Source organism: Canis aureus, chromosome 7 (genome assembly GCF_053574225.1).
Source record: "Canis aureus isolate CA01 chromosome 7, VMU_Caureus_v.1.0, whole genome shotgun sequence".
NCBI lineage: Eukaryota > Metazoa > Chordata > Mammalia > Carnivora > Canidae > Canis > Canis aureus.
In genome coordinates this window covers 60,081,648-60,096,557 of record NC_135617.1, presented here as the reverse complement: position 1 = coordinate 60,096,557, position 14,910 = coordinate 60,081,648, and the positions used below count along the sequence as shown (strand labels likewise).

The following is a 14,910-nucleotide window of genomic DNA, read 5'->3' as shown; positions in this document are numbered from 1 at the left end:
TACATCAGGCTCCCTGCATGAAGACTGCTTCTCCCAATACCTATGTCTCTGCCTCTCTCTCTGGTCTCTCATAAATAAATGAATAAAATCTTTTTAATTTTTTTAATTTTTTTTTATTTATTTATGATAGTCACAGAGAGAGAGAGAGAGAGAGAGGCAGAGACACAGGCAGAGGAAGAAGCAGGCTCCATGCACCGGGAGCCTGATGTGGGATTCGATCCCGGGTCTCCAGGATCGCGCTCCGAGCCAAAGGCAGGCGCTAAACCACTGCGCCACCCAGGGATCCCTGAATAAAATCTTTTTAAACTATATAAATAAATTAAATAAAATTAGTTTAAAGTATACAAATAATACAGGGGTATATTCTCAAAAAAATTAAAGCACTATAGGTAGGGCTGTGTCATATTTGACCAGGACTTCCTACCTTCCCCAAAGTACCCCTACTACCCACTACTAACACTATACTGGAGGGACACCTGAGTAGTTCAAGGGTTGAGCGTTTGCCTTCAGCTCAGGGTGTGATCCCGGGGACCCACCAAGTCCCATGCCTGTGTCTCTGCCTCTCTCTCTCTGTGTCTCTCATGAATAAATAAATAAAATATTTTTTTAAAAAATACAATATACTGGATATCCTGGATATGATCTCAATCCTTTTTCTGTGCATTCAACACACATTTTTCCACATGTGCAGAAATAAATAATATTGTTGAGTGCTTTTATTTTACATAAATGATGCGTGTGTGTATGTCATTCTTCAACATGCTTTCCCCTACTCAACAGTATGTCTTGGAGAGCCACGTCTATTTATACTTATGCCATCCTTTCTTGGGATCATTGTGTCTGGATAGGCTTTACTGATCAAATCAGCCCCTCCTAATAGCTGTTCAAATTATTCCCAATTTTCATTACTAAAAACAGGGCTGAGATGAACATCTTTGTACAGACCCCCTTGAGCACAGTGCCCTGTATAGGGCAGGGACACCACCTCTTCTTGTCTCTCACACCACTTACAAACACATCTAAGGGGAGGTCTCAACCTGGGAGCCACTGGAGGTCTTGGGGGGCCTTGAACCCCTGAAATCATACCCCAGTTTATCCATGCATGCCTCTGTGTGTATGGACTATTCTGGGGAGAGGAGCCAATAACCCTCACAGGTTTTCTGGTTTTCAGAGGGCCTCAAAAGCTAAGAAGCAGTGACTTGTGTGAACGTTTGTGCCTTTGCAAAATACCATGCTACATGCTCAAAAAAGACAAGGTGGGTACCATGAAGCCTCTTCCTTCCCAGCAGTTTTTACTGCTGTGATGACCTCTGGAGGCAGACCTAGCCAAATCCTGGCTCTACCCCTCTCTGCAAGCACTTAATTAGCATGAGCCTCAGTTTCCACTTTACAAAGTGAAGTCATCCCGGCCTCAAAAGATTGCTGTGAAAAGAATGAAATCACCGGTGCCAAGTGGTAGGCGCTGCTCTGTGTCCCTGCCCTTGGCCTCCTTCCTTCCGGCCAAGATCCTTAGGCAACTGGGACCCTCTCAAGGGCAGAGACCAAGGCTCACCCAAAGCCTGCAAAACCCCCTGGGCTTGAAGCCTAAATCTGCCGTGGACAAATGAGAACACCGTGAGCAGAGTCCCTGCCTTGCCTCTGTGAGCCACACTGGAGCAATGCCATAGCACAGGCCCTGGGCCTGAAGGGGTTCTGCTCGAGAGACGGGGCAGGGGGCAGCTCTAAGTAGTGAATACATGTGTGTGATTCATGGGAGAGTGAGTTCGTGCATATGAACGTGGATGTGTGTGTGTATTAGTGTGCCCACATGTGTTGGAGAGGCAGAGACAGCAGCAGGGGGCCAGGGTTTCCTGAGAGGCAGAAGCCTTGGCCTCTGCCCTTGAGGAGTTTCCCGGCTGATGATATGCAATCACCCTGTGTGCCAAACTCTGCTCCTGTCTTTGAGGAGCTCCCGAGGGGACAAAAGCAAAACAGCTGGGCTCAGGCAGTATTTCCAGAAGACAGCACTGTCCCCAACCCCTGGAGTCAGACTCGTAATTCCACAGGCACAACTCCATGTGTGGCACCCAGGAACAGAAGCATGCTCAAGACCTAGAGTAGAAGAGGGTGGAGTCAGCTGTGTCCTGGGGCCACGGACCCACAGGGAGAGGGGGCGCCCTGCAGACCCTGACCCAGGATGTCTCCCGCCACCTTCTCTCCTCCCTTCCCTCCCTCCCCAATGTGGCCTCCTGGGCAACCTCCTCTACTGCACAGGCAGGGGCCTAGGGCCCTAGTACACTGACGACCCTTTCTCCATCCTCAGCCCTCTCCCTCCTTCTGGGCAGCTGGTCCCCACCTTTCCCACCCCGGCCCCACTCTCAGGGGACAGCCTCCCACTCCCAAGGCCTTCAGGAGTGAACACTTCAAAGTCTTTACCAAGTACACCTATATGCAAACTGGGTCCTCATCCCTGAGGACCCAGAACACTCCTTCGCGTGTTCCGGCTCCCCTGTTTCCCCCTCTGTTGGGGCCTCCATCTCCAGCAGCCACTGCAGAGGCTCAGCAACCCAAGCCCTGGGACCCATGACAATTACTCTACCAATCAGAGCTTCAGTCCCCACCTCTGCAGAATGGGGAAGCCGAACAGAACCTTTGCCTCCTAAGGCTTTGGGAAGACAAGACAGTATCAGCACACCAGGTGCTTGGAAGAGGTCTGGCAGGCAGGAGGGGTTCACCAAATGTGATCACAATTGCCTTAACCCCTAAGTAACACCCACATGTCTGGAAGGCCGAAAAGGCACCATCCAGAGATTATTAGGTGCTCAGGAATGCAGCATCCCTGCATGGGATGGCACCAACAGCTGTTCACTCGTCCCATTACACTGTCTTCCGGTCTAAGCCAGAGGGATGGACCTCCAAATCCATCCCTCCTGGGGCCTCAACCCACCTCTGTTGAGGACTCTGGCTCTCCATCAGGCAACTTTGCTCTGCTTTGCTCCAGGGGGTCACCTTCCTCGGGTTCGGGTATCACCAGGGGGGTCTTCAGAGTGAAATCTAGACTGTGCTAATGGGTCTTTCTCCTCAAAAGCTATCAAAGTTCCAAAATAACAGAAGCAAAAGCAGTGCATCACCCAAGGAGTCATTAATAAAAGTTTGTTGTGCACACACCAAAAAGACAGTTTGCAAACCCGCACTTAGCACTCAAACCAAAACATGGAATGAGGCTCAGGTATGTTGTTTTAAAGGAATTTATGTAATGAGAAAGAAGTGACTCGTTATAATATTAGAGTTTTCTTAAATGACAGGGAATTAATCAGTATTACCTCCTATCAACTTCAGGAAACAGTTCCAGTTTTGCTTGTAATTTCCAGAGGCATAAGCAAGAAATGACCCAGGTCAGGTTAGTTGTGCAAAATAAGCTAAAGTAAGCATGGCTCGTACAACTAACCTGGTTTTGTCCGCTCAGGGACTTTTCAAGTCTGGCCTCTGTTTGCTTGTGATTTTTACCTATGCTAGCATCTTCTTACGAAAGACCCCCTCAAAGAAAGGAGGACCCACCAGTCTACAAACCGCTCAAATCTCTCCCAGCCTAGAGCATTCCTCACGCTGCCCTCTCCTGGTCCTCTCTTGTCAGACAAGCTTCTTCAAGAAAGTCCTCCATGATAGTCCGCTTGTCCCCATTCTTCCTCGCCCCACTGCAGGCTGCCTCTGCCCTACCTCTCCGCCAGTGACAGTCATGTGGACACTTGACCCATCCTTCTGCGGACCTCTCTTCTAAGGGTCTCTGCTCCATGAACTGGGGTGACCATTTCCTCCTCACACCTCACCTCTGCGCCTCTGGGACTCCACTTTCCAGCTCTCCTCCCTCCCTTCCTCCTATTTCTTCTTGATCTGCCCAGCTTCCTCCTCCAGGCAGCTGTCTCTTAAACACCAGAGTTCTCCAGGGCTGTGCCCTGACTGTGTGCTCCTCTCTGCCCCTTCTCGCTCTCTGGGTGGCCACATGTGTCCTGATGCCTCTGAAACCTTCCACTCTGTTCTCTCCCCAACCTTGTGTTTTGTCTCCCCCAAACACTTGCAACTCAGCAACCAGAACAGAGCTCCTCCTCCTTCTCTCCTTTCCTCTCTCAAGGTCCCACCAGCTCCCCACCAAGCTGCAGATCTAGAAGACACCCTTACTTCCTTCTACTTCCAAATATTCACCAGATCCTGCCCATTCCACCTTTGGGGGCAGTTCAACAGTTGGGTGACCTAGCAGGTTGAAGACTCAAGGATACATAGATGTACTTTACTTCAAGAAAGTGGTTCAGAGACACCTGGGTGGCTCAGCCTTAGGCTCAAGGAGTGGTCCTAGGATCTAGGATTGAGCCCCACATCGGGCTCCCTGCAGCCTGCAGGGAGCCTGCATCTCCCTCTGCCTATGTCTCTGCCTCTCTCTGTCTTTCATGAATAAGAAAAGAAAAGAAAGAAAAGAAAAGAAAAGAGAAAAGAAAAGAGAGAGAGAGAAAGAAAGAAAGAGGCTCAGAGGGCAACTAGCAAGCCCCATGCCCCCAGTCACAGGCTGTCAGACCTGGTCTTCAGCAGGCCCCAGCCCCCCAGCCATATCAGGGATGCTGTGGGCATCTTCCCCTCCCTGCCTTGGCCCTGCCAGTCACCCCCTGAACAGGCCACACTCCCCTTCACTCCCCCTCCTTAGGCACAGCCTGCAGCTTGCCCCACGCTAGGCTCCTCCCCTCCCTGCCCACTCTCCTTCACTGTTTCCCACCCCACAGTTCCTCTTAAGGCAAAGCTCTGCCCTCAAATAACCTATCCCCATATAACTTGGTTGTGCTATCTTGAATTTCTGGACCCCTGCCCTATCTCCCAACATGACTCCTCTATGCCAAACTGTCTCAAACTGCTAAATACCAATTTTCCCCCAAATATGTCATAACTCTCAACCTTCATCCCTGCCTGCCCTACCCTAGTGCTCTTACCTGCCTGCCTGCCCTCACGCCGCCAAGTAGAGGGGTCCTCCGCACAGCAGCCCTGTCAATCCTGACAGATGCAATTTGGGATGAGGAGCCTCTGGGCATTTAAAGCCAGGTTGTGAGGTCTGGGTCTCAGGCCTGGTGCAGCCTCACTGGCCTCTAGGGCCCCCAAACTGTTAGTGGGTCTCAGTCCATCCCACTCAATGTCATCTCTGGCTTTGGCTAGGATGAAAGGCACTCCCACTTTAGGATGTCGCTTGGCCAGCTAATTTTCTGGCTTCCAGGAATCTCCTTAGGGAGTCTTTCTAGGTCTCCCAGGCTAATGGCTGCTGAGGGAGACACTTCCTGACACTTCCTGTAGAATGAACTGGACCCATAACCTCTCAGGAGCTTCTCCAGGGCAGGGATCATCGTTTGCCATCTGGGCTCACATGGCCCATGCTTGAATCCGGCAGGGTCCCAGCATGTCACAGGTGGGCCACTCCACCAGCATCACTGAAGAGGGTGTAACAAAGGTGTGGGCAGCACAGTGGGCTCCGCAGTGCCCCATGGGCACAGCTCTGAGAGAGAGTGTAGCAGAGATACTACAAGAGGGGACTGAGGCCACCCCTGCAGGGGCAGAGGACAGCAACAAGTACCCCATGCCCTCTCTTTCACCCTCCCTATGAGCTCCTGCTGGGACCTCCCGCTGGCCAAACCCAGTTAGAGGCCATGGGAGCCCCTGGTTGCAGTCCAGAAAAGGGCAAGAGGAACACTGACAGAAAAATTAAGATGTCCAGCCCTGGGCTTAATGAATGTCAGCTGATGAGAATTCAATTGATGAGCCATTTGAGAAGGGGTCCATAGGATGACAGACCGTGTCTCCAGGAGAAAAGGACACTCCAAGCCAAACAGGTGCAAAGGCATAGCTGTGGGTTCACAAAGCTCCCCTGCCCATAAAGGCAGCAGGCAAGTGGGAGCGCTTGGAGAAACAGAGCTGTTTAGCCAGCTTATACGGGACTTCCTTGGCCTGGCTTCTCCAGATGGAGAGGCAGAGACAACCTTTTTGGGGAGCAGGGAAAGATCTGCACTCTTCATTTTGTTTTTTTTTTAAAGATTTTATTTATTTATTCATGAGAGACATATATAGAGAGAGGCAGAGACACAGGCAGAGGGAGAAGCAGGCTCCATGCAGGGAACCCAACATGGAACTCGATCCCAGGTCTCCAGATCACGCCTTGAGCCAAAGGCGGCACTAAACCGCTGAGCCACTCGGGCTGCCCCTGCACTCTTCATTTTGATCAATCACTCAACAAACACTGAGCACCCACTTGGTCCTGGGTGCTGAGAGCTGGGTGCAGGGAGCCCACAGTCAGCTGGGCGCAGAGTGCACAGGGTGGCCCACTTCCTTGGCCAAAGTCAAAGCTCAAGTTTCAAGGGACAGGAAATAGTACTGATAAATAAGGCAGGGAGCAGGTCTCCAGAGGGAAGCGCTGCCCTTGGCTGGCTGGAAGGAACTGACCTCAGAGAAAACTGGAAGCAACTTGTGGGTATCTGCAGTGGCCATCCAACTGATGCTTCCAGGAGACTTTAACAGCTGAGGGAGGGCACATTACCAAGAAAGATTTCCACCACAGATCAGTGTAGCAGAAGGAGCAGAAGCTATGAAGTCAGACAGACATGACTTCAAATCCTGGCCTGCCACCAGCCTGGTTTGCTCACTCACATATTAGGCCCAACAGTCACACAGTGTCATCACAAGGACTACTTGGAACAGAATGTGTAAAGTGCCTGGCACAAAACTGGCCCAGAACCAGCCTTCATATCCCAAGCTGAAAGAGATGTGATGTCTACACTGAGAGCTGTCTCTGGTGGGCAGCTGGATTGTCACAGTGACCCCGTAGCAGAGAGCAATGAGCTGGCACCATGTTGGGCCCCAGGCTGGAGGAAGGGTGCTACTCTACTGTAAGAAAATGGGCAGCACTCTATGAAAACTAATAATGGGACAGGAAAAGCAGGGTAAACCCAAAGAGACTCCAAAGTTGTAAGATTTGTAAGGTAAGAAGGCTGCTAGTGCCACCACTAAGACAGTTGTGGAGAATGGGGGCAGGGGCAGAAGCCAAAGCTCTGAGAAAAGTGACTAGCCTCGGTGACCCAAGCCATGAGCAATGGCTGTGCCCAACCTACAGCTCTTATGTGGTCTGAGACCCTCCATCCACAGTCTGTGAGCCCAGTGCCTAGTCCTCTGATGGCCTTGACTCTGCTGGTATATTTCTCAACCCTTTGGGAAGCTGCAGCCCTTCTAAATTCCCCCATTACCTGCTGCTCTACCTTTATGGCTCAAGCCAGGGCAATGGCAGCTAAACAGTGGCCAAGTACAGTGTTTCATGGATTTCAGTGTTAGAGGGTTTCGCTCCTCTAATTCAACACCATTATTTAGGGACCAATGGTGGACTGTGACTCTCAGATGTCCTATGTCCCCTTACACACTAATCTTACTCCAGTATTTTTCTTTTTTTCTTTTTTTAATTTATTCATGAGAGACAGAGCGGGGGGGGGGGGCGGGTAGAGACATAGGCAGAGGGAGAGGCAGGCTCCATGCAGGGAGCCCGATGTGGGACTCGGTCCCAGGTCCCTGGGATCATGCCCTGGGCGGAAGGCACCGCTAAACCGCTGAGCCACTGGGCTGCCCCAGGGTTTCTCTCTTATCTTTGGCATTATCAACATTTGGGGCCGGATAGTTCTTTGTTATGGATGCTGTCCTGTTCATCGTGGCATGTCTAGCACTGACCCTGGTCCCTATCTGCTAGATGCCACCCACAGGTGTGACAACCACCAACGCCTCCAGATATTGACAAATGTCCCTAGTTGAGCATGACTGCCTTATCCCTTGCACAGTTTTATTTTCTCCTAATCATGGTAAAGATTTAAAAATTCAACTTTAGTAAGATGCTTGTTATTCCAGTATCTTTCTGGGTGGGGTCGGTAGAGGAAACAAGATGGCAGAGGTGGAAAAGCTTTGTCAACAAAAAGCGACTGACAGCCTGGCACTCAGGGCTGAAGCCAACTTATGGTGGCGCGATGATACTCTTCACATGCATCTCTTCCTCTTTCTTTTCCACTCTTTCTGTCCCCAGCCAGAGCCTGAGGACTGCTGACTGCTTCCAAAGACATCATTTAAACCCACTGAAGTTGCACCAAGGCTTGAGCCATTTATCTTCATCTCACTCCTTCCATCTATCCCCAGCCTGAAGGGATTGCTGTCCTCTGAATCCCTGTACAAACAACTGCCTCATAAGCCACCTTGTAACTCTTTTTTATTGTTGCCTAAACATTTGAAGGTACTAAAATTTTCATATGAATGAAGCCATGTTTAGGAAAGGGAATAGTATTTTATTGTTTGGAAAAAAAAGTTCCAGTAAAGGGCTCCTTTCTCATCCTGGCTAGTCCTGGCAGAGATATCAAAGGTATGGCCAAAAGCCTCACTCATCACGGGTTCTCTCCCATAAACCACATATTGACACTTTGGACATGAATATGAACTCTGGTTTCACAAGATTAACAGTCTAGACTCTGCAGGGGCAGGAATCCTATGAGCAGGGAACACTGGGCATTTGACCTGTATGGGTGAAGTCCACAGGTAAAGATTTGCACAGAAATATGCAACCCTGTCCAGCACTGGTCCTTGGAAATACTCTGTAACGTCTTAATTTTTGCCCACTCCTATACTAAACATCTAAACACAGGCTCCTAAATTAACAATCCAAATTTGGGGGCACCTACCTGGGTGGCTCAGTCAGCTAAGCGTCTGAGTCGTGATTGTGGCTTGGGTCATGATCTCAGGGCCCTGGGATCGAGCCCCATGTCAGGCTCCACATTCAGCACTAAGTCTGATGGAGATTCTCTCTACCTTTGCCCCTTCCTCTCCACTTGCTGTCTTTCCCTCTGAACAAACAAAATTGTAAAATGAAAAAAAAAAAAAAAATCCAAATTTTAACCTTTGAGCTGTCGATATGTTTTGTGTACCTACCAAGTCAGGGAGACAGCAGAGGACAGACACTCCTGAATGCATGGGCCCTGCCCAATTACAATGTGGTATAAAAAGTACCATGCTAAGGATGGGTACAAAGCACAGCAGAGGCGCCAAAGAGCATAAAAAGAACACTGGGCCCAACTCCACTGCATACTCACTCATTTTTACTATCTATGAAATAAAGACATTAACCACCCAGAGTTGTCAACAGGGCTGCAGTCACAGAATTCAAGACTGGAAGACACCTTAGTAGTAGGCATGAGGTAAGACCACAAACATGAGAACACTCTGCAAAGTGAAAGTCTGAAGAGGCAGAGGTTTGCTAGTGGTGGTGTGCACAACTCAGGCAGACCCCCCAGGAGGAAGCGCCCTGCTACTCAGACGAAGGAAGAGAGACAGCAGCGAAGTAGGCTCTGAAGCCCTGGGACTCAGTGGCAGAAGCAGGATCCAGAGGAGGCTTCAGCCCACCACAGCACAAGCTTCCTTCCTCCTTCCCAACCAGCCCCACAGCACCCCTACCCGCCCCAGCCCAGGCACACAGGATTCACTCAGCTCTTCACACTAATGTTTCTTTCTGCCTCGACAGGCTGAGTAGGTGTGACACCTTCCAAAAGTGGTTTTCAGAAAATTCATGATATTTCTAAGCTCAGTAGCGAAAGGAAATGCTCAGTGATGCTGAGGTGCAGTGAAAAGAACTGGACTGGGAACCAGAAAATCCAAGTTCTCATCTTGAATCTGCTTCTTTCATCTGTGAAATTTGGGGAGCTCCTCAGCCCCCAAGTCTACATGGTCATAGTGAAAGGTGCAATCCGTACCAGTTCTGTTTTAAAATAAACTCAAGCCACAGGTGGGTTACATCTGACATGCCCTGTGAGAAAAGCACCCTACATTCCCAGCCATGTGTCACAAAAAGGAAAACTCAAAGTACGTACCAAAGAACAGCAATTATTTAGGAAGCACAAAGTTCTTTCCTTTAAACAGTCAACATGAACTTAAATAGAAGTAATTTATTAATTCAACACTTACTGCATTTCTACTCTGTGCCAGATGTTAGAACAGAGTTAGAAACACTACTGCCACATTCCTGGAAGAAGAAAAGGAGACAAACCAAGCCCAGGCCATGAGGACAGGGGAGGGGCAGTGAGAAAGGCCCACCCAGAAGCTGGAGCGTGGGCAGCAGCAAGTGGACTGCACAGCTCCAGCTCTTGCCATCTGAACTGTCCAGTCCCCATCAGCCAGTACCATGCCATAGGCTCAGAGGCCCAGGCTAGGCACCGACCACTGAGAACACATTTCGAATACAGGTTTGGTTTTATCCTCCGAATTAAAAAAAAAAAAAAGAAAGATATGCAACAATTCCTTTATTTCTTTTATCCCTATCATTATTTTGGAAATGTCAAACCGAAAATAAATGAAAAGAGGGGCCCCTAAGTGGCTTAGTCGGTTAAGGATCTGCCTTCAGCTCAGGTCATGATCCCAGGGTACTGGGATCAAGCCCCACATCAGGCTCCCTGCTCAGCAAGGAGCCTACTTCTCCCTCTCCCTTTCCATCTATGCTCTCTTGCTCTCTCTCAAATAGATAATTTTTTTAAAAAATAGTAATAGTACAATTGCCATATCCTCATTTAGATTCATCAACTGATCATTTTTTGCAGATATCAAGACATTTCACTAAGTACTTTGGCATCAGGCTTTTTAAACATAAATACATGCTCTTATAAAGAGAGTAGTCAGACTAAAATTAACTTTTATATGGACAAAAGAGAAAAAAACACACATACATACACCATCTCTGCAAGAAGTTGCCTACCGAAAAGCAACTTAGTTAAGTACAAAGGGAAGACTGTAGGACAGAAGATTTGTGGCAAAGTCTGATGACTGTGTAACTAATTCTCAACCGTTCACATATTTGGGGGACAAGCCTAGAGACACAAAATCCACAGGTAACCCTAAAACCTCATTTCAGGCAAGGGTTTCATTCTCCTTTACCAGCAAACCTTTAACCAGCGCTGGCAGCAAACCAGTGCGTCACTGTAGTTATGGATGGGGCCAACGAGGAACTGGAAGGGTACTGGGTCAGCCCGTGGGTATGGGTGGGCAGAGACCACTCCCAGTCCGGGAAATCCCCCACAGACCCAGGCCCGGAGCAGCATCTGAAAAGGACTGGCATGCAGGAGAGGTCTCTGTTGCCCTCTTCCTGTACTCAGTGCTGGGCCCTCCTGCCTTTAGAATCCCAGAGCAGGAGCCAGGAGCAAGGAGGATGGCTCTGATCCACGCTGGATCATCAGTCCTGGCTGACCAAGAGTTGCCTCTATTTGGCAAGCAAACATTTGCCCTAAGATCAATTGCCAATCAGGGTTTCATAATATCCAAGGGTATCTCAATTATTCAAGAACTCTTGTGAAATTCCCAAAATGTTTAAGGTGACTTACACTTAAAAAAAAAAAAAATCTTGTGCTGTATCTTATGAGATAGCCTGTCACAATACCAAACAAATGACAACAGGCATCACTGTTCCTGAATCTGGCTGGAAACTACTGGCTTTAAAAAATCATAAAGACATTGGCTTGATACCAAAAACTGAGAAGCAAACTTATGACCACTGTGAACCTGGGAAGTCCAAATAATTTGGCACATGACTAACATTTGGGAAAACAATTCAGCAAATGTCCAAAATGCTGAGAGGAACTGAACTGTGATCTGTACCCATCCTCCAGGTGAAAGAGAATAAAATAGAGTCCCAAAACTTTTTGTTAAAGATTGAATTACAAAATCAGAGGGAAGAAAGAAATGCAGCTGCCCGGACAGATATGAATTTCAGTTATCAGTATCACGCAATTTTCATCAAAAACAAGAATTCTCAGCAGCTGAGAAAGAAAATGAGAGAGCATGAGAAGAGGCCAAGGAAGGCAAGGAGGGAATGAAGGAGGGAAGCCAAAGAGGATGCACCCAAGAGAGGACAGAGCCTCTGGGCCCCAGAGGAGGTGCACCCTGGGGCTAGATCCCCTGCTGAGGGAGGAGCTCCTCCCCTCAGACGCAGGAGGCAGGCCTCAGATGAATTCAGCCTCATGATGGACTCTCTTCCACTGCCCATTTGCGCTATAGCAAGGCTGGGCTCGAGTCTCAGGAGGGAACTATCACCCAGGAAGAGGCCACCCTGCCACAAGTGCTTGGCTTCTGTTTCCCAGGAGCACTGGTGGTGACAAGACGATCTCTGCACATTCTTTGGCCGGGTCCCCACCTGCAGCCAAGGGCACGCCCTTCAAAGTGGCTGGGGCAGGGGTGGCAGCCAGAAGCATGTCCAGACTACTCCAGAAGCACCCCCATCAGCTGGGTCCCCTGAGCACTCATCCCTTGTGCAACTGCCCTGAGGCTTGGCTTGCCCAACACAACTAGGTAGCAGCACAAGCCCAACAGGAGCCCAGATCTCCCAACCACAACAACAGGCCTACAGCCCCTTCCACATTTCTTCGCAGTGCTATAGCAGAGGGAGTAAAACTGTGGGGAGAACCAGACCCCTCAGGAGACACAGCAATGAAGCCTATAAACCAAGAGACATGAGGCTCTTTGTCCTGTCAGGGATAGCTTCTTAAGGGTGAAGAAGGGAAAAAAACAAAAGCCAGCCTAGACTCATAGGGAAACATAATCTGTGATTATAAATATTTCATGAGCAAAGAAAGTGGTATTGGTTGAGACACTGGGGTGGGGAGGGTGGACAGCAAATTAGATCCCAGTTTGCAAAGTGATAGGGCAGCTGGAAAAACTGCAAAGCTGAGGCTATTCTGGGCTGGGCTCTAGAAAGGCCTGCGTCACAGACGGAGAGCAGGCTCCGGCCACTCGGCTTTGTAGAAACCACAGCCTTCCAGTGGTCAGCAAAGATCACCTTGGGAGGAGTGTTTAAACCCATGGAAGACCAGAGGAGGGGACAGCAAGGACAATCATTTGAATGACCTGGGTAGCCTCAGTGGCAGCGGGTAACTAACTGAAAGAATGCGGCAGAGCTGCAGAACCCTGCACACTCATGAAAGGATTCATGCACTCTCCACTGACTAAGGGCACAGGAAGGAGTCTGACTCCAGAAAGCAGGGAACCTGTGAAGCAAGAGGGCAGCTCAGGAAAGAGCAAAGGCCCAGGCCCTGAGCTGGTGGTGCCTGCCTGAGAATCACAATTCTGTTTTCCTTTCCAGGAGGGTTCTCCCCACCACTACCCCTCTCCTGCGAACCTTCAGGAACAGCCTGGAGAACAGAGAAGTGACAAGCTCACTGAGTACTAGCCACTGCAGCTGCAGAGACACTCACCACTGACAAAGCAGGTCCTGGTCTGTGTGTGAGTCCTCCTCCACGGCCACCCACTGCAGCAAAGCCACAGACTCTAGCGGCCCTTTCAGAGGGCCAGATGGAAAGGAACCTTGGGTACCCATGGGTACCTTGAATCAAAGTCAGTCAGAGGAACCCTGGGGAGGGGGGGCGGTGCCCATCTCAACTAGGAAGACAGAAAACTACTAGCCCTCCCTTCCTTGCAGTCGGGCCTTAGCAGGCAACAGGCTCCAGGGTATACCCAGTGACTTCAGAAAACTCAAATTCTCCTCTAGGATCATAGCTAGAGATCAACTCAAGGTGGAAAGGTCTCATCAAACACAAAAGTCAGACTCCATAATGTGAGAAGACCCCTCAGGTAAAGTCCCAGGATCTAAGCTCAAGACCAGTTTTTCCCACCTATTAGTTTTAAGACCCTGTGAAATTATCTAGGAAACTCAGTGTCCTCATCTAAAATATTAAAAAACATCTAAAGGACCAGTGCCTGCCAAACCTAGGGACTGGGAGGGACCCACGAATAGACATATACGTAAATACTTTCAAAACAGATACTAAGTGCCATTCCAATTTAAGAGATCATTTGCATCCAGCTACCTACTTGATTCCTCTTGGATGTCTCAAAGGCACCCTTATCCAGATGCCCCCAACAGCTCCCACCCACCCCCCAGACCTCTTCTAGGGCCCTCCCCCCTCACTGCCTGGTAAGACTAACCATCCAGGGATGGCAGCCAGAAACCTGGAACCCATTCCTCTTCTCCACCGTCTTAATGTACCACCAAGCCCAGTCAACTGCACCTCCTAAAGACTTCTACTTCCCTCTCTCATCACCATCCCTCTCCAACTCGTGGTCATCTTCACAGGGTCTGCTGCAAAGCCTATGCTAGCCATTCTGGCCTCCCTCAGCCTGTCCATAGAGCAAATCTAGGCCAATATCTCCCACCACCCCTACTCCACATGCTAAATTTCCCACAACAGTACGCCAATGCCCTCAGGACAAGGAAAGCTGCCTAGGGCTTATGAAGCCCTGCACAGCCTGGCCCTGGTCCTCCCTTCATCCTACACCACACCCTGACTCACTCTCCCTGCTCCAGCCACACTGGCTTTTTCACTGCTGCCACAGGGGTTTTGCACATGCTCTTCCCTTTGCCTGGAACATTTCCCCCTCCTTTCTTGACTACCTAATGCCTAACCATTCATTTTTGCTAAGGTATAAAGTACACAGAGTACACTGCTATGTACAGGTCAATAATTATTTACAGATGTATACATTCCCGTAACTCTCATCTAGATCTAGATTGATCTATGTACACTTCCAATATCCTTAAGTTCTCCTCATCCCCAGCCCCTAGGTAACCATTATTCTGACTTCTATCACTTCTATTCACTCTTCAGAAAGCTGCTGATGCAACCCTTTCTCAGGGAAGCTGCCTCTAATCCCTCAGAAAAAGTCTAACCTTGCTAGCACAAGCACTTTCACACTTGAGGATTTGCATTTGAGTAATTATGTGACCTGTGTGGATTTTCCCCAGGAACACTGTAAGCTCCATGAGGGCAAGGACCTCATCTACTTGTACTCACCGCTGTTTCTCAAGGCAGGCATGCAGAGTAATAACAACAGAAATTAGCTAATACCTCT

General features: G+C 49.2%; 1 long non-coding RNA gene across 1 annotated transcript; it reads right to left on the bottom strand.

Annotated features, from left to right (window-relative positions):
- Positions 1-637: 637 nt before the first annotated feature.
- On the bottom strand, positions 638-13,912 carry LOC144317464 (uncharacterized). Its single transcript, XR_013383473.1, has 3 exons — positions 4,953-13,912; positions 2,927-3,067; positions 638-2,091 (listed from the first exon to the last, which is right to left on the bottom strand). It is a non-coding gene; the product is annotated as an uncharacterized LOC144317464 (long non-coding RNA).
- Between the last annotated feature and the right edge of the window lie 998 nt (positions 13,913-14,910).